The sequence below is a fragment of the Vulpes vulpes genome, chromosome 15 (genome assembly GCF_048418805.1).
Source record: "Vulpes vulpes isolate BD-2025 chromosome 15, VulVul3, whole genome shotgun sequence".
NCBI classification, from domain to species: domain Eukaryota; kingdom Metazoa; phylum Chordata; class Mammalia; order Carnivora; family Canidae; genus Vulpes; species Vulpes vulpes.
In genome coordinates this window covers 107689927-107708424 of record NC_132794.1, presented here as the reverse complement: position 1 = coordinate 107708424, position 18498 = coordinate 107689927, and the positions used below count along the sequence as shown (strand labels likewise).

The 18498-nt window shown below is 42.9% G+C and overlaps 1 long non-coding RNA gene across 1 annotated transcript in view; it reads right to left on the bottom strand.

The window, feature by feature from the left end:
- Positions 1-340: 340 nt before the first annotated feature.
- The window catches only part of LOC140595737 (uncharacterized), a 38892-nt gene continuing 20734 nt past the window's right edge, over positions 341-18498 (bottom strand). Inside the window, exon 3 of the long non-coding RNA XR_011997603.1 lies at positions 341-3571. This is a non-coding gene — a long non-coding RNA (uncharacterized lncRNA). The remainder of the gene's footprint in view (positions 3572-18498) is intronic.

The window sequence follows — 18498 nt, the reverse complement described above, 5'->3', positions numbered from 1 at the left end:
AATCATTAAAAATATTTTTTAACTGCATGATCTCATTTATATATGGAATCTAAAAAACTTGAAGTCAAAGAACCAGAGAGTCAAACAGTGGTTACCAGGGGTGAGGAGGTGGGGAGAAGTCAAAGAGGACAAGGTTGCAGTTGTGTAGGATGAATGAGTCTAGAGATCTAATGTCCGGTCATGAGAACTATAGTTAATACTGTATTGAACACTGAAAATTTGCTGAGTGGATTTCAGATACTTTCCGTGACCAAAAAAAAAAAAAAAAGTGGTTAACTGGGAGATGGATGTGTTAATGAGCTTGGTTGTAGTAATCATTTCACTGTATCAAATCACATTATACATCTTAAATATATGATTTTATTTTAAAAAATAAGAAATGCAAATTCTCAAGCCTCACCTCCACCCAGTAAAGCAGAACCAGAGACCTGTAATGCTGTTTTAACAAGATCCCTATGCGGTTCTCATGTACATTCAAGTTTGAGGTTCCCTGGCAGAGAAACCACCAGAGATAAGTCCAGCAGTGGAGAGACAAGATGAGCCAGGAGTAGGACCCCTTTCAACAAAGGGATTCTAATCCACAGCACTTTTACCCACTGTGCGCCAATTATTGACACAGGGAATGCAAAATGAAAAAAAAAAAAAAAAACTAGAAAATGGTCTAAAGTCTTATTGAATAATTTCCCTGAACTCTGAATGTGAGGATTCAAAATTAATGACTCAAGGTTATTGGAAGTGAATGGTATGTCTCACTTAATTCTCCAGGTCTCCAGAGAGAGGCTAATTGGGGCCCATAAATTAGAAGAAATTATTTAACAAGTTGATTAATGTTGAGAAAAGAGGGGGCCCCAAAATGGACACGTTCTGCTGATTTCTAAAAAGAAGATTTAATTAAAATCAATTGCTTCCCCCCACTGTAAACAAGCTGGATCAATCTCTTCTGTAGGGAGTCTCGTCAATGTGCACGAGGAAGAAAATTAGGCCACAGTCAGCAGGATTTCGGAGAGATTCAGTATTTGCCAAAAGACTATTTGTCACCTTCAGGAATGTAAGAATACAGAAGAAAAAAAAAAAAATCAAACATCAATTTCAGCCAAGTATAGATTTTCCAGTAAGTGGGAAAGGGGAGACCCAACCCCTAGTCATCCAGAGTTAAGTTATTCTCCTAAGCTGCTGTCGGACTGCACCTCATAATCCCAGTGTTTGCTGTGTCTTTTTTTTTTTAAGATTTTATTTACTCATGAGAGACACACACAGAGAGAGAGAGGGAGGCAGAGACACCAGCAGAGGGAGAAGCAGGCTCCATGCAGGTAGCCTGACGTGGGACTCGATCCTGGGTCTCTAGGGTCACACCTTGGGCTGAAGGGGCGGCACTAAACCACCGAGCCATCCGGGCTGCCCTGTTTGCTGTGTCTTTGCAATGGTTTGCATACACCGCGGCGTGGTCTCCAGGAAGAGACGGGTTGTCTGGCATTGCTGAGTCCAGGCGAGCACAGCTAAGTCCTCACTACTCGGCAGTGGGCTCTTGGCCCTGCAGATTACCCAGAGCCCCACCCCCTCCACCCTCCTTGGGTCACCTCCCAGACCAGACAAGACCACACCTTCTGCGGGTCCTCCCACCTTCTCTGTAAAGGCCCCGAGCTCCCACACCCCGCAGTCTCCGGGTTGTGTTCCAGTTGGCCCAGCTTCCCCCAAGCTGCAGCTACTCGGGCTCCAGGTAGAGAAGCTGACCTACATGTGAAAAGCAAAGAATCCAGGAGGCCCCGGGCAGGTAGACTGAGCAGCACGGAGCACGCAGAAACATAGGCCTGCGGTCAGCATGGCAGGCAATATAATGCCTCCCCAAGAGGCCCATATCCTGTTCTTGGAACCTATGAATGTCACATGGCAAAGGGACTTAGGGTTCAGATGCCATGATGCAGGTTGCTGGCCAGCTGACCTGGAGATGGGAGGTCATCCTGGATTCCCTGGGTGGGATCCACTTAATTGCCTGAGTCCTTAAGAGTGGAAAGAGAAGGGCACCTGGGTGGCTCAGTTGGTTAAGCATCACCCTTCAGCTCATGATCTCAGGGTCTTGGGATCGAATCCTGCATCAGGCTCCCTGCTCGGTGGGGTGCCTGTTTCTCCCTCTCCCTGCTGCTCTCCTTCTTGTGTGCGCTCTCTCTCTCTGAAAAAAAACAAAATCTTTTTTAAAAGAACCTGGAAAAAGAGGAGACAGAAGACAAGGTCCAAGAGTTTTCCCGTGGACACGCCCCTCCACCTACTGTCACTGGCTTTGAAGTTGTTAGAGGGAAATACAGGAAACCTCCAGAAGCGGGAAGGTAAGAAAGCAGATTCCTTTGAAGCCTAGAGCCTCAGAAAGGAGGGCAGGCCCTGCTGACCTCTCAACCTTAGCCCAGTGAGGCCCAGCAGGACCCCTGACCTACAGAACTGGGAGCTCCTACATGTGGGTGGTTTGCTGTTGTAAGGCCCTCAGCTGCAGTCACTTGTCCCACAGATCAACGGGAGGCTCGCAGCAGCAGGGCCCAGGTCAGGTTCTCTGCAGAGGAGCCCTGGTGGCCTCACAGGATCTGCTCTGGCCTGTGTCTCAGGGTCAGATGGGCACAGCCACCACCCAGCTGGCTGGGAAAAGTAGGGAGGAAAGCAAACACCTTGTTTCTCACCATTAATCCATGCCTCGAAGTCTCACAAACACTACATTGGTGCGAATTCAAAGAAATGAGGTCAGCGCCCTCATTATTGATTGTATAAAACAGATTTGATTCACAGCTTTTGGAAAATGAAGCTGGGCTCTTTTGACTATTTAGAACAATCTTGATAAAGCAATCTCATCTTCAGATAACATCTCAGGACGACATTATGGGGCTAGTACAATTGTTTCTAATGTACAAAAGGAAAAATGGGACCTCGCATTTAATCGTTTACAAACTCCCTATTTCGTTAGAAACATTTTGACTTCAATGGCTAATTAGATGTGGCAACAGTATCTAAAATACACACTACTCCATGTTTTTTAAGATTTGTGTAAATCCTCACTTCGGCACCATTCTGCACAGTGGAAGTAATAGAGATCCTCCGAAAAGGGCAGATGTTACACAAAAAGAATAGAGACGGGTGATTTTCAGTGGCCTCTAGAGAAAGCAGCTCAAGGGTTGTCCATCACACTCCATCCCTGTCTGCCCGTGGTGGAGACGAGGCTCTGTTAGGGCCAGCTGTTTGGCCTCCAGGCCAAGGTGAGCCACACTTATTGCGGAGTGCTGCAGGGGTATGAGGGCTCCTCTGTCTTCTACACAGGAGCCGGGCCATGGTAGCCCTGGGCGTGGGGACACACAGGGCTCTTTCTTGCTATCTGCTTCTGTGTATGAGGTCCCTGGAGATGGTGGCAGTGGTAGGTGGCTTTCCTCTGCAGTTCAGGTGTAGGAGACAAAGGCCTCAGGATGCCTGGGTGGCTCAGTTGGTTAAGTGTCTGACTTCAGCTCAGGTTATGATCCTGGGGTCCTGGGATCAAGAAGCAGGAATTCTGCTTCTCCCTCTGCCTCTGCCTGCCACTCTTCCTGCTTGTTCGTTCTCTCTGTCAAATAAATAAATAAAATCTTTAAAAAAAAAATAAAGGAAAGGAAACAAAGGTCAAAGATCAAATGTCGCTTACCAGGGAGATTTGTACTGGGTCTCAGATCCGAAGACCAGCCAAAAATCGAGTATCAGGAGGGTATACTAGTCAGGGCTTGATAGAACCAATGGAATATGTGCAGGGATATATAAGAAGAGACATATTGCAGGAATTAGTTCACACAACTATGGAGACTGAGAAATCCTGCCATCTGTCAGAACCCGGAAAGCTGATGGTGTCATTCAGTTAGAGCCCAGAGGCCTATGAACCAGGAGTACCAGTGTCCAAGGGCAGGAGAAAATGGGAGGTCAGTTCAAGCAGAGTGAGTCCGTCCTTCCTCCACCTTTTTGTTCTATTGGGGCCCTCCATAGATCTGAAGGGCCACCCACACGGGAGAGGGCAGCCAGGCTTACCCAGTTCACCAATTCAAATGCTAATCTTTTCTAGAAACACCCTCAGGCACCCCCAGAACTATTTTCCCTGCCCTCTGGGCACTACTTATCCCAGGTAAGGGGACACATAAAATCAACCAGCACACAGGGCATTCTCTGCCGTTGTGCTATGGTGCCCCCTGGACATCAGGTGACGGGGGCACACTGGGACCAAGGCCAACTGAGGGGAGTCCCAAAGCCATCCAACCTGCCCTTCAAACTGTGATATTTTAAAAAGAGGGAAATAGGGGTAAAGAATTGAGAAGAGAGAGGAGGAGGGAAGGTAGACAGGATCACTTCTGACCAGCAGCCCGTTAGCCTCCCAGTGACCAGAGTCTTGTACGGTGTTTGAACCACCTTCAGGACTTTCCTGGGGGGGACCCAGCACTGGCCCTCCAAATGTCAGAGCCAGGAGCGCTCATACTGGAAGGGAGGACACAGCCCAGGTACTGCTTGCCAGACTATTTTCCTTCCACTCAGAACTGCAGAAACATATGATTCCAATTCCACAGACTCATTTGGAAGCACAAAGTTCAACATGGCAGGATACGGGCAATGCATAAAACCCTGTGCCTGGAAAACATAATGTGCATTTTCCTTAAGCTAATGAGCACCAAGTGAAGCTTTTCTTTTTCCTTTTTTCCCACCTACTGGAGAGCTCAGCTGGAGTGAGGTCAGGAGTTATCTATCGGTCCAGCCTATCCTTTGGAACACACATTTGTTGGAAAATTGCAGCTTTCAAAACAGAAACATGGATTTCAGGGGGTAATGGTAGGCACAACTAATATGTTCTGAGGTTTTACAACATGACTTAAAGATGTGTCACATCTACCAGATGATGCGTGATCAAGTGCTAATTTTTCAAAACTTCTAGAAGGGAGATGGTGTGGAAGTGAGGAGGGGCAGGAGGGGCCTTTTATAATTTATCAGACTTAGCAAAGCAGCTCAGTGGTGTGTGTTCACTACAAGGATGTGTGTGTTAAGCACTCTCCTACCCAGTTCTCGAATTCTTACTTCATGCCAGGACGTTCACCTAAATGTCTAACCACAATCTTTCCAAATGTGGAGGCTTTTGCCTCCGGAGAAGATATAACCAAGGTAATTTGATCAGTGGAACAGAAATAATCCATGCCTCACTGAGCCCATGGCCGACTTCTGCTGCATTTTAAAGATGCTGGCATTTATTATCATTGATTACTTGGCTTTTAATTTGACATTTAATATAGCTCCGTGTCTCTGAGGCATTCAAGACATACAGACGTTTCCTTTTTACTCTAAGTTAACATTTTGCCTTTCTTCGTAGCTCATCATTCTTAATCTCCTTTAAACACTTGCTCAAAGCCAACAGCTGTCTTTAGCCTTTCTGTCTAAAGTATTTCCGGTAACGATCTCGCAAGGTTGTCAGTATATTTGAACTTCGATCCTCAGTGACATCGGTCTTGGTGAGGCCTGCAATCCTTGGGGCCAGGAGCCTCAGCTCTTTACACAGTCTACAAAGCATCCTGTGAACCCATAGCCTTCCAGAAATTCCATACTGCAGCCAGGGTGATCACTTTCCATCTCCACCCCTGGGACCACAGTCCTCTATTTCCTGGAGATCCCATGATTGGTTCCATTCATTCTGCAATAAGCATCAATAAGCTTAAGTGCTGATCAACTCCTCCACAGCACGATTTGCCAACTGGTCTCCTTCACAAAGGTGCCAAAGGGATCTGATTTATAATATCCTTAAGGAGGGCTGTGATTTGTTGTTTTCATGCAGAAGCCAGAAAGCTCTCTGTGGAGCACCTGCTTTGCAGGAGCAATATTCACCTGGGCTGTGCCAAGCACAGCACACCTGTGGCTCCTGAGCCTGGGAGGCAGAACCAAGCTAGCTGAGTGCATTGGGGTTCCTAGACAGCAGGCAGGAAGCCCACCTAAGGAACACCTTGGCCTTGACCAGGGTTTCCCCTGGGCAGACGGGCCACTGGTCAGTAGTGGAGACAGAAGGTGAGGATCACAGGGGTCCCAGCAGAGGGCTCTGGGGCTGGAGTTCAGTTCTCATACATGGATGAATTGGCCCCGGGTTTGGGGTGGGAGCCCACCCAGCCTGGGTTCACTTTTCCAAATGCTAAGCATTTAATCACAGTCAGCCCACTTGACTGAAACCTGATTCAGGATCTGAGTGATCCCTGCCCAGCAGCCAGGCAGCCTTCACCTCTCCTGAGCCTCCCCTCCCCTATAGAAAAGTTATGAGAATCCAACACAACGCCTAGAACAGAAGCACTCCATGCCCATAAGTTCTCCGTATTTTATAATCCCTCTTATTGCTTCTGAACTAGATTCCAGTTCCTTTGGGCTGGCAGTCTTCAAAGGCTGTAAGACCAAGTCAGTCCTGAGGCTCTGCATTCCAGTGAAAAACAAACAGGTGGGGCACAGCCAGAAAATGCACAAATATTCTGGGAACCAAAATGCATCCTAAGAGTTGGTGACTCCTTCCTCTTGTCACATGGGAGTCAGTCCTCTATGACAACATGTGAGAACTGAGTTTTACAGCCCTCCAGAGACCACTATTCCTTTAATAACCAAGTAATAATAACCTCAGCTCCCTTCCGCACCACCACCAAAGATGTCCTTATCAGTGTTCCCAAGAACATTTCCAGAAGGACACGTAGGGTCCATCACTCTACTCACCCCCAGCTTCTCACTTGGCACACCTGACTGCCTCCCACCTGCTTCACCATCCTACCCCAGCTATCCCCTATCTGCCCAATCCCAAATCATGGACACAGTGTCAGAAACTAGAGAGACCTGTTACCAAAATTTAAGCAGCACATAACAGAATTAAATGCAGGGGGCTCCATATTTGATCAGTTCCCAAGGGTGGTGGGCCCCACTCCTGAATATTTGTTCATGTCATGAATCTTTGCATTCCCATCTATTCCCACTGCCCCACCTTCCTTGAGCCCACCTCTTAGCTCAGCTGTCCACAGAAACACCAACAAAATACATATCTGACCATGTCACTCCTCAGCTTAAATGCTCCCATGGTTTCCCACTGCTCTTAGGCCAGTATCCAAAATGGCTCTCAAGACCCTGCATGTCCTGGCTGCTAGCTACCCCTCCTGCATCATTGCTCAGATTGCCCCCCTTTTCCTACTCTGTGCTTAGTCAGGCTGGACCTGTCTTAGTTCCTCAAATTTGTCATCATCTCTCATCTCCCACCTTCTGAACATGCTAGTCCCAATGTCAGACACACAGCAATTCCTCAATACCCATATGTGGTAAAGAGAGAAATCAACCATTTATTTATGAGGCCATTCTCTATCAAATTGCCTGCCTGACACAGGAATAGTTTCTCATTAAATGTTTGAGGAAGAGGAAGAGAGATGAGATGAGGAAAGACAGGGACACAGGGAAGGGACTAGAAGACAAGTGGTAAACTGGTTGATGAGAAGCCACAGATCAAGAATTTCATTAGATCTGGGGAGGGTGAAACATGTAGAATAAAGAAATGACAAAGCCAGGGATACAATAGTTGTCACAGATTGGGAGTCTTAAGACCTTAGCTACTCCCCTTGACAAGTCTCAGTCTAAGTTCCAAATGGTCCAAGTGCCCAATATGGCTCCCTTACATAAGTTGTTGGGCACGGCCTTTCTACACATTGTCCACTCCAGCAGAAGGGCTGTCCCAGGGGAGGGCAGGGCTGGAATCAAGGCTGGGTAGACCCCTGACTAACTTTCTAACCTTGACTTCTATCCCCAGAGCTACCTCAAGGTCTTATCAGCTGGCCTTGGACTAGGAGCTCAATGTCACTCTGGCAATTTTAACCTCAGAAAAAGATGTGAAAATATCTAGGCCAAGGAACCAAAATGGAAATCTCAAGATGGATATCTCTCAAGCCCAACACTTCATACCAACCACTAGGCAATTATATAGTCAAGCTATTATACAGCAAAATAGCATGCCAGCTTAGAGCAGCTGTAAAACTTTGTCTTCCTCTTAGAAAATGTGTTTCCTCCTGCATTGTAGTCAACTTGATATCTGTATGTCAGCATAGTTTTGAAAGATTCCGTCTGCATAAATTTATATATCACATGGAACTCAGTCTACAAGGGAGACAGAAGTGTAAACTATATACGTTCTGCAGTGTGACAACACAGGGCCCAGCTCACAGCCCATACTCAAATAATTGCTGCAAATGGATGAAATGAGTGGGTGTCATAGTAGAGGTGGAATGCAAGATCCAGAGGGGCCCTGAGGAAAAAAAACACAGCTCATACTGGAAAGGAAAGTCAAATCCTGGAAGACAGGGAAGACACCCTTGATGGTTCTTAATCAGGGAGTTTGTTAAAGGGGTTTCTAATTATTGAAATACTTATTGGAAAAAAACCTGGACGTTACACAGAGCATAGAGAAGAATACAAAACCCACCCGTGATCTAGGTTGACAAATTTAAGTACGTGTGGAGGAAATGGTTGAGCAGGGATGGAAGTGAAACCAGTAAGGAAACTGGCCAACTTAGCTGGGCCAGGCGATGAAGGGAAGTCATGAGGGTTGCTTCTGGGAAGAAAGAGTAATTCAGTTGGCCATACTATGGAATCTCCAGTCAAAGATATGTTGTTGAGACTTGAAAAATATCTGGGACCTCATACTGATAGTTCAGAGAAAGATGGGGTAAATGGGTATGATCAATACTGCCCAGCACTAGTCTTAGGAGGCCGGAAAGTTTGTTTGGCCTGGAACATCCCACTCATTACTCATGCATCCCACTCATTTACTCAAAAGCCCTTGCCAAAGCATCGGGTCTATCAAATCAGAAGGAAACAAAACTCCTGCGATCACCAAAAAGAAAAGACCACCACCCAAGTCTTGGCAAATCAAGTCCAACATGGCTTTTGGCACTGGGGGAAGGCATATGTGGTAGATAGAGTAATGCCCTCTGTCAAAGACTTCTCTGCTCTAATTTTTGGGACTCCTGAATATGTTACCTATACAATGAAAGAGACTTAGATGTGATGAAGTTGAAAATCTCGAAATGGAAAGATAATGCTGGGATATCAGGGTGGGCCCAGTGCTATCACAGGGTCCTTGTAATGGAAAGAGGGAGACAGGAGCATGAAAAGGAAATGTGACAATGGAAGGTGGAATTCAAAGAGATTTGAAGATGCTACCCTGCCAGCTTTGAAGATGGTGGAAGGGACCAGGAGCCAGGAATAAATGCCGGCAGCTTCTAGAAGCTTGAAAAGACAGTGAAAGAGACTCTCCCCTAGAGCCTCCAGAAAGGAGCCAGCTCTGCTGATACCTTGACCTTAGCCCAACCAGAGACCCAGGCTGAACCGAGAATTACAGCAAATTTATGTTATTTTAAGCCAGTAAGTCTGTGGCAATTTGTTTCTGCAGCCATAAGAAACTGATACAGCATGTCTTTGTTTTATACAATTGTCTCCACATTACAAGACCTACCAGAAAGGTCTGGTAGCGCCCCCCAGTCATGTGACAACCAGAAACACCCCCACATTTTCAAATGCTCGCTGCAGGGGAGGGAGCATCCAGCCCACTGAGCACAACTGCTCAGGGGACAAGCAAAGTTTTCCTTCCTGCTCCCAATTCCTCAAGCTTCCATCACCCCTGCCTTTTCCTCTGTCAGTGCCAATTCATCAGATTAAAAGGCTCCTAACATATCCAGAAGAAACTGGGGCTCCATAGCAAAGGTAGAAACAGTGAGTATATGGAGACAAAGACATTCAACCACTTGATTCACTTAAACACATTTGCCTCTGCAGAGATGTCTGCTTCTATGTATGTGACCAACAAAGTATAAGATCACTTACAGGAGGGGGTCAGCTAAATCGGGAGCAGCCTTGTGCCCCCTGATGACTGGAGGAGGGAGTTAGGCTCTCTGATTGACCGCATGCAATCCCATTGGCTCCCCTCCGCAAGCCGGCTGCCTAACAGTCTCAGAATTCAGAAAGCAAAGGATTTTCATTCTGGGCATGGAGAAACTGGAAAACAACAGCGCAAGCTGGAATTTGCACTTACAGGATCCGTTTTCATTTTGGTTTCCCCCCCAGACCTGCACACCAGAGACCAGCACTACTTCAGGTGGATTGTTGGCTTCCCCTGGAAAAAGCCTGCCACTTGGACATCCCTCATTTGCTAATATTCCAAATGCTAGAGCAGAGATGTGGAGAGATCCAGGTTTATCTCTATTTTAGGCTTCCAGGAAAAGAGCTTCACAGATCACACCATTATTTCCCATTAAGCCTAAGAAGGGCGCCCATTTCCCCCTTAGAGAGAGGCTCTATATTGATAGGCAGTGGTTTCCAAAGACCCATAAAAGGAATAGGAATTCAAAGGTATTTTTTCCTGTCTTCAGCTAACATTTGCTGTGCGCTTCTTTGAATTATTCATTATTAAGATTATGCCATCAGCAAAACCAAACCATGTCTGTTAGGGGAAGTTTACCCACAGAAGTTTTAGAAAATGGAATATGGATTACAATCACTACTGCTGCTTTTAGCCTAATTATTTTTTCCTTAAAATCCAAACATCACCATGGTTAATGTTACAGAAAAGCCAAATCTAATTGATTATGTATAGTCACTGATACATATTTTAATGCTCAAGGGTCAAAATTTGTTATTAAATGCTACTTTTCTTAGCTTCAAGAGAATTTTCAGCTATGTTAATGTTGTTAATCTTCTCTTCAAGGCGAATGTCATCACCCAAGACACGAGAACAAAAATTTTTAATGTCAGAAAAGTCTTACTGTTATGTTTCCAAAAAGATTCATTGCCAAGTTCTCACTAGGATCCTAAGGTTACTCTGAGTCTCTATACTTCTCTCCACCATGCCTCCCCAACCCCCGCCCCCAAACAGGGCGTACCTTGTGGACTCATGCACCATTTGCATACACATACACATAGCTGAATTTCTTTGGGCCTTCGCCTTTTCTACCTTCAGTATAAATTAAAATCATAGGTTAGGATAAGTGTGAAAAGAGAAAAATCTCAGGATGCCTGAGTAGCTCAGTCTGTTAAGCATCCAACTCTTGATTCCAGCTCAGATTATGGTCACAGGGTCATGGGATGGAGCCCAGCGTCAGGCTCAGCAGAGTCTGCTTGAGATTCTCTCCTTCTCTGTCTGCCCTCCCCACCCCACTTGTAAGTGCACTCTCTTAAAAAAAAATAATAATAAAAGTTTTTTTTTTTTTTTTTAAAGAGAGAGGGAGAAAATCTATCCTACTCCAGTTCTTCCTACATCCCAAGGACCTTGTCCTTGGCCTCTGGAGAAAGATGGTCTTTGTAAAAATAAGTGAATGAGTGAACAAATGAATGAAATCAAGGTATGGAAAACACCGCAAAGTTATTCGTACAAGCTCCACAAGTCACAGCTGTGTGACCTCAGGCAAATTGCTTAATCTCCCTGTGTCTCAGTTTTCTTATCTGTAAGATGTGGATATAATTATAGTACCCACCTCATAGGGTTGTGGGAATTATATGCATGAATACATGAAAAGCACCTCTATTCCATGAAGGAATATAGTAGATGGACAGAGGATGCATAAATAGATTTTTAAAAATAAGTCATTGAGAGAGTAGCAGGCTTCAGAGATCAATCAGCCACTCAACAAGCATTGATTCAACACCTAGGAAATTCAGGCAGGCTCTGGGCCTGTTGCTATGGTTATGACCACAACCATTCAAACTGGGTTCTTAGTCTCACAGAGCCCTCAGTGCTGTCTTCCAAGAAAGCATGGAGTCTCCATGTACTGGACATGCTCAAATCACTGCCATCTTGATGTGGATTGAGCAGGATATGTGTCATCAGCTCAATTATCTGTGGAAAAAAAAAATGGATGCATTACGGTTTTGAAGGCTGACTGGTCTTCAGAACACTCCAACTGAAGGCATTATGGGATAATTATAAACAACTCTAGTCTATCACTTTTTTTAAGTTTACTTTCTCCCCCACTAGCAATCACTGCTCCTTGGTACTGGGATGAAAATTTGACCACAGTGCACCCACAGTGAAGTATTCACAAATAACATATTATCATGATTCCCACAAATCCAGCACAAATGCTACCCTATCCAAGGTGCAGCCTCGAGTACTACAATTTCTAAAATCTGAAAGCACAGACGGCCTTCATGAGGCCCCTGGGGGTCAGGCTTAAATTGACTGGCATCTCCCTTTCTGCCATCTGTGTTAAAAGCCACTTCCGTCCACCCTCAAAATCTATTCTTACAGGATGTATCTTTAGGAACAAGGCAGGATTTGTGCAGCAGAGGAACAGGATCTCTAAACCAGGCTCTAGACACTGGTCTCATTTTCAGCTGATTAGCATTCACCACGCAAAGAGTTTGTTTATAACTTATTTTACAGAATTCTCAAGATCAATCCAGCAAAGCAGATTCCAAAGGGACTGGTTCCTGGTACAAGAGCAACTTGTATTTTCTGCAAAGCTTCGGAGCACGCTTGCAGCAGTGAGGCAGCTGAATTTCACGATGTGGCAAAGACAGACACCAACTTCACGGACACTTGCATTTGTGTTTACTGCATGGCCTCAATCTCCCACTGACCCAAAAGTGTATTTCCTGAGAATTATCCCTCAGTTTCCAGTCTAACAATAAAAGGCTAATTACTGAGTAGTTACTATCATGCAGGCAATTTTTTACTGAAATGTAATAGACTGATCATTGTGTATGTTTAAGGTGTACAACATGTGGGGTTCAACACACCCAAATAATGTATGATCACCCTGTACCATTAGCTGACCTATCGCCCAATTTTCACTTCATTGTGAAAGGAGTAATTAAGATCTAGTCTCTTAACAGGCTGAATGTTTATAATACAGTATTGTTGTCTATAATCACTATTCCGTACTTTAACTCTCCAGGACCTACTCAGCTGCCAGTTGCAAGTTTAAACCCTTAAACAACATTTCTCCTATTCCTCTTTTTAAAAAACTTTTATTTTTTAATTCAATTTGCCAACATATAACGCCCAGTGCTCATCCCATCAAGCGCCCCCCTCAGTGCCCGTCACCCAATACCCCAACCCCCACACCCCCCTCCCCTTCTGCAACTCTTTGTTTCCCAGAATTAGAAGTCTCTCATGGTTTGTCTCCCTCTCTAATTTTTCCCACTCCTATTCCTCTTTTCTTATGAGCTCCCAGTAACCACCATTCTGCTTTTTACAAGTTTGGCTTTTTCAGATTCCACCTATAAACTATTTCATACATTATTTGTCTTTTTATATCTGAATTATCTCACTTGACATAATGTCCTCAAGGTCCATCCATGTTCTGGCAAATGGCAGGATTTTCTTTTTTCTCGTGGCTGAATGTTCTACTATATGTACATATACCATGTCATCTTCATCCATTTGTCCGCTGATGAACACTTGGGATGTTTCCATATCTTGGCTGCTGTGAATAATGTTGCAATAAACATGGAGTATAGGTATCTTTGATATTTTCATTTCCTTTGGATACACACTCAATAGAATTGCTAGATCATCTGGGAGTTCTTTTAATTTTCTGAGTTATCTCCACACCATTTTCCATAGTGGCCAAAGCAGTTTACATTCCCACCAACAGTGGGGTTGGGTTCCCACTTCTATAATTACATATGATTTATATACACTAGTACAAGTGATCCTTGTCATAAGTCTGTTGAAGCATTATGCTAAGTCTGTGAGAATACATTTTTAATTCACCATTATCCTCTCTAATGAAGAAATGGAGATTTACAGATAGAAATTTGTCCAAGGTGCAGAGTTGGATCTGTCACCCCAGTGTATCAGCCTCTAAGTCCATGTTCTAGATCAATGCACCTGTGGTTAATATTGGTTTCTTTGGTGCAAGATTTGAAACAAAAAAACTCTTGGGATCCCTGGGTGGCTCTGTAGATTAAGCATCTGCCTCCGGCTCAGGTCATGATCTCAGGGTCCTGGGATTGAGACCTGCATTGAGCTCCCTGCTCAGCGGGGAGTCTGCTTCAGTTTCTGCCCCTTCTCCCCTCTCCCTCAAATAGATAAATAAAATCTTTTTAAAATAAATAAAACAAAAAACTCTTTATTGAAGTATATAATTTATATAATAGACATATAATGAACTATACACCCGTACAGAATACATTAGAAGTTTCGACATATACACCCTCATAAAACCAACAACACAATCAAGATGAGTGTATCCATTACACATCACCAAAGTTTCCTTCTATCCCTTTATAATCCTCCCCTTATTTTCTGCCCTCTCCCCCACTCTCCACAACTTGCTCTCTAGTTTGCATTTTCTAGAATTTTACATAAATGGAATCATAACATGTCATTTTTGTGGTCTGGTTCCTGTCACTAGGCCTATGTATTGCTGCAAGTATCAATAATGCACCACATGAATTGCCTACTTCATTACATACATACAACCAAAATTTGTTTCTCCATTTATCCATTGATGAACATTGGGTTGTTTCCAGATTTGGCTGTTACATACAAAGTTGCCATCATACTTGTGTACAAGTGTTTGTGTGGATGTAGGTTTTCATTTCTCTTCAGTAAATGCCTAGAAGTGAAGTGGCTGGATCATAAATGCATGCTTCACTTTTAAAGAATCTACCAAACTATTTTCCAAAGTCCTGTCATTATTTCATATTCCTTCCAGCAGCGTATCAGACAATTCCAGTTACTCTCTATCTTTGCCAATAGTTGATATGATGGTCATTTTTAATTTTGAACATTCTACAAGGTGTGATGGCCTCTGTTGGTTTTAAATTGCATTTTCCTCAATAATGATAATGTTGAGTATCTTTTCATACATCTATTTGCCATCCATATATTTTCTTTAGCAAAGTGTCCTAATCTTCACACATTGTTTCTGGTTACTGAGTTTTAGGAGTTTGAAAATTATACTCTGGGCATAAATACTATGTCAGAATGATTCACAAATGTTTTCTCTCCAAAGCTTGTATATTCACTCTTACAAGTGTCCACCAAAGTGGAGCAGTTCTTAATTTTTATAAGCATAATTTTTTTTTTATTCGAGAGAGAGGCAGAGACACAGGCAGAGGGAGAAGCAGGCTCCATGCAGGGAGCCCGATGCGGGACTCGATCCAGGAACTCCAGGATCACGCCCTGGGCCAAAGGTGGTGCTAAACCGCTGAGCCACCTGGGCTGCCCTAGTTCTTAATTTTGATAAGGTCTAATTTTTCTTTTATGGTTCATGACTTACTGAGTTTTTATTGAAAAATGCTGGCATCTGCACCTTCAGAAACAGAGAACAAGCAGCACACACTTAAAAGGAGTCTTCGTCAGCTAATTCCCATTGCCAATGGAATGTACTCAGTACTGTACATATTAAACTCATTTCCAACATAAAAAAAAAAAAAAAGAACTAGGCTGCCCTAGTTCTTAATTTTGATAAGGTCTAATTTTTCTTTTATGGATTTTGCTTTTGATGCCATTTTAAAGAAATCTTTGCCTGATTTCAAGTCGCAAGTATTTTTTCTCAGAAGGTTTGTAGTTTTATGTTTACATTTAGGTCTGTGATCCATTGAGTTAATTTTGTACATGTGTGAGACAGGTATCAAAGTTAATTTTTTACAGAGGGATGTCTAATTGTTCCAACATCTGTTGAAAAAATTATCCTTCTTTCATTAAATTGCCTTTGTAGCTTTATCAAAAAATAAGTTGACCATGTACACATAGGTTATTTCTAGACCCTGTTCTATTCCATTCATTATTTGTATATCCCAATGCCACACTGCCCTGATCACTATAGCTTTAGAATAAGCCTTGGATTCAGATAGTGTAAGTCCTCCAACTTTGTTCTTCAGCAAAGTTGCTTTAATTATGCCAGACACTGCATTGCCATATGAATTTGAGATCCACTTGTCAGTTCCTTTAAAGAAAAAAAAAAAAAGCCCATTGACATTTTTATTAGAATTGCATTGAATCAGCCTACCGATTTATATGATAACCAAAAAAGCCCGGTAGAGTTTCAATGGATATAGAATTCTGGGTTGTTGGTTTTTCTCTCAGTACTTTAAGATATTGTTCCATGGTCTTCTAGTTTGTATCATTTTAAACAAGAAATCTGCTATCATTTTGTCTTTGTCCCACTATATGTAATATGTTAAAAGGTATTCTTCCAGAATTTTAAAATACAAGTAAAGACGTTATTTATTATTATTATTCTATTTGCAAAGATTTAAACTACCATCTAGCTGGGAAGACACAGGCACTCTCTGCCCTATTGATAGAACATAAATTGGTGCCATTTTCTTCTATGGTAATTTGATATAATCTATCCCCAAAATGTCTGAACCTTTTTACTTTTCTACTAGCTTTCTCTAGAGATCTATTCAACAACTGTGTGAGTATATAAAACTACTTATTGCCTCATTATCTAAAGTCAAAACTTCAAAATACAAATCATAGATTTTTAAAATATGAGTTTATATATTAAGAAAATCTACCCAGGAAAACATAGCATAGAAATTTTATTAGCATAGAAATATGTATCAGTAAAGATAATTTTGGGTATAAGTAGCAAGAAACACAATCCAAATGAGGTTAGAAAAGGAGTTTATTGGCACTATAATCCAAGAAAAAGGAACTCGACTGAACAATCCAACTGTAAGAAAAAAATAACCAGCAAGAAAATAGACAAAAAGCTGGAGGGCTCTAACCAAACTATAAAGAAGATGGTCTCCATAGTACAGGACTATGGAGAATTCCCACTTTCTCCTTTACACATTTCTCTAGGGTTTCAACGTTTACCACATGAGTAAGAAAAAATTCCTCTATTTCAAAATAAAACTTCAAAAAAGCCCAAAATCTTATCAGGTTCCAGGTATGAATTTTTCATATTTTCAATGAAACATTATTGAAAATGTTTAATTTTTAATCTAAAAGAAAACATGAAAATGTTTTCTTTAAACTCTTTTGGAGTATATTTTTCAATGTACTAGTGTGACTGTGACAAGTTAAAGCACTGCCCTCCTTTATACAAAATATTTAAAAGCCATAGCTATTTGTCAAATAGCCTCTGGAGAATTTAAACCCCAAATGCCACCACCATCACCCCCTCCCCCACACCAGCATCCAAAATGCCTCAGCAACACTCTATAGACAAGAAGGAATAGTGCTCCCCTCCTACCCACCCCCCACCCACCTATGCAGGAAATTTTCAGTTAGAACCCATGGGTACCATGATAAATCCTCCCTGAGATCATGGTAGCACATGACATGTAAGCAAAGAACTAAACCTCCAGCATGGTGGTGTCCATGAAGATGTCCCATCCCCACCCTACAAGTGCCATTATGGCAGAGAATTTTACATTTTAATTATACCACCTGGGCAAACAGAGGGAAATTGGCACAGAGCTTCTTAGGCCATTCAACTGAGTATGTGAATAGCAGTCTCTATGCTTCCTAGGTTTTACTCATTTCTGCTTTTTCATTTTTATCCATCCTTCAGATGTTCCTAGCATTCACTCACTCTACCAGAGTCCACCAAAAGGACTCTGATGCTAGGGGGTATTGGGAAAGAAGGAAGACTTTCCTCTTTCTCGCTCTCTCTCTCTCTCCCTCCCTGTTTCCACATAGAAGGAAATCTGTCAGAGTAACACCCTCTGCCTCTCTCTGATCTTCACCTTCCCTATCTATGGGAGGAGGAGGTGCTTCATCGATGGGTGAGATTGGAATAAAGACTTGGGTGTTGTGGTTCTGCTTCTTTGCTTTCCCTTAGCATCGCCTTCCTGCAGTGTGTTAAGTGCTTTGGACTCCTCTGGGCAAAGCTGTAGGCTTAGCAATAGAAACTTTGCCCACAGGGACCAATCCAGTTTTCCAGAATGAGCTGGACTAGATGATTAAGTCTGCCAACTTGGAGATTTGCAATAGAAAGGACCAAAGCCATGGCTTTTCAACTGCTCTAAGAATGATGGAGCTGACGTTTTCGTTTAAAACTGCTTGATTTCTCTATTTCAAATCGACTCAGAAGTCAAGTGAGTAACTTTTTTACCAGAAATCTCACTTCTAGAATTTACACTGAGTAGCCGCCTCTACAAGTGAGAAACTGCATACACACAACTTATTTACTGCTGTGTTGTTTGACATAGCAAACTATTGGAAACAGTTCAATTGCTTATTCACAGAACACTGGTTTCATAAATATGGTACATATACATAACAGTAATATTAGCCATTGAAAAAAAATGAGGAAGATCTCTACAAAGCGATATGGAATAACTTCCAGAATGTATTATTAAATGAAAAATGTGAAGTTTGGGCAGCCCAGTGGCTCAGCAGTTTAGTGCCACCTTCAGCCCAGGGCGTGATCCTGGAGACCCAGGATGGAGTCCCACATAAGGCTCCCTGCATGGAACCTGCCTCTCTCTGTCTCTCATGAATAAATAAATAAAATCTTAAAAAAGAAAAAAAAATGTGAAGTTCAAAATAATTACTTAGCA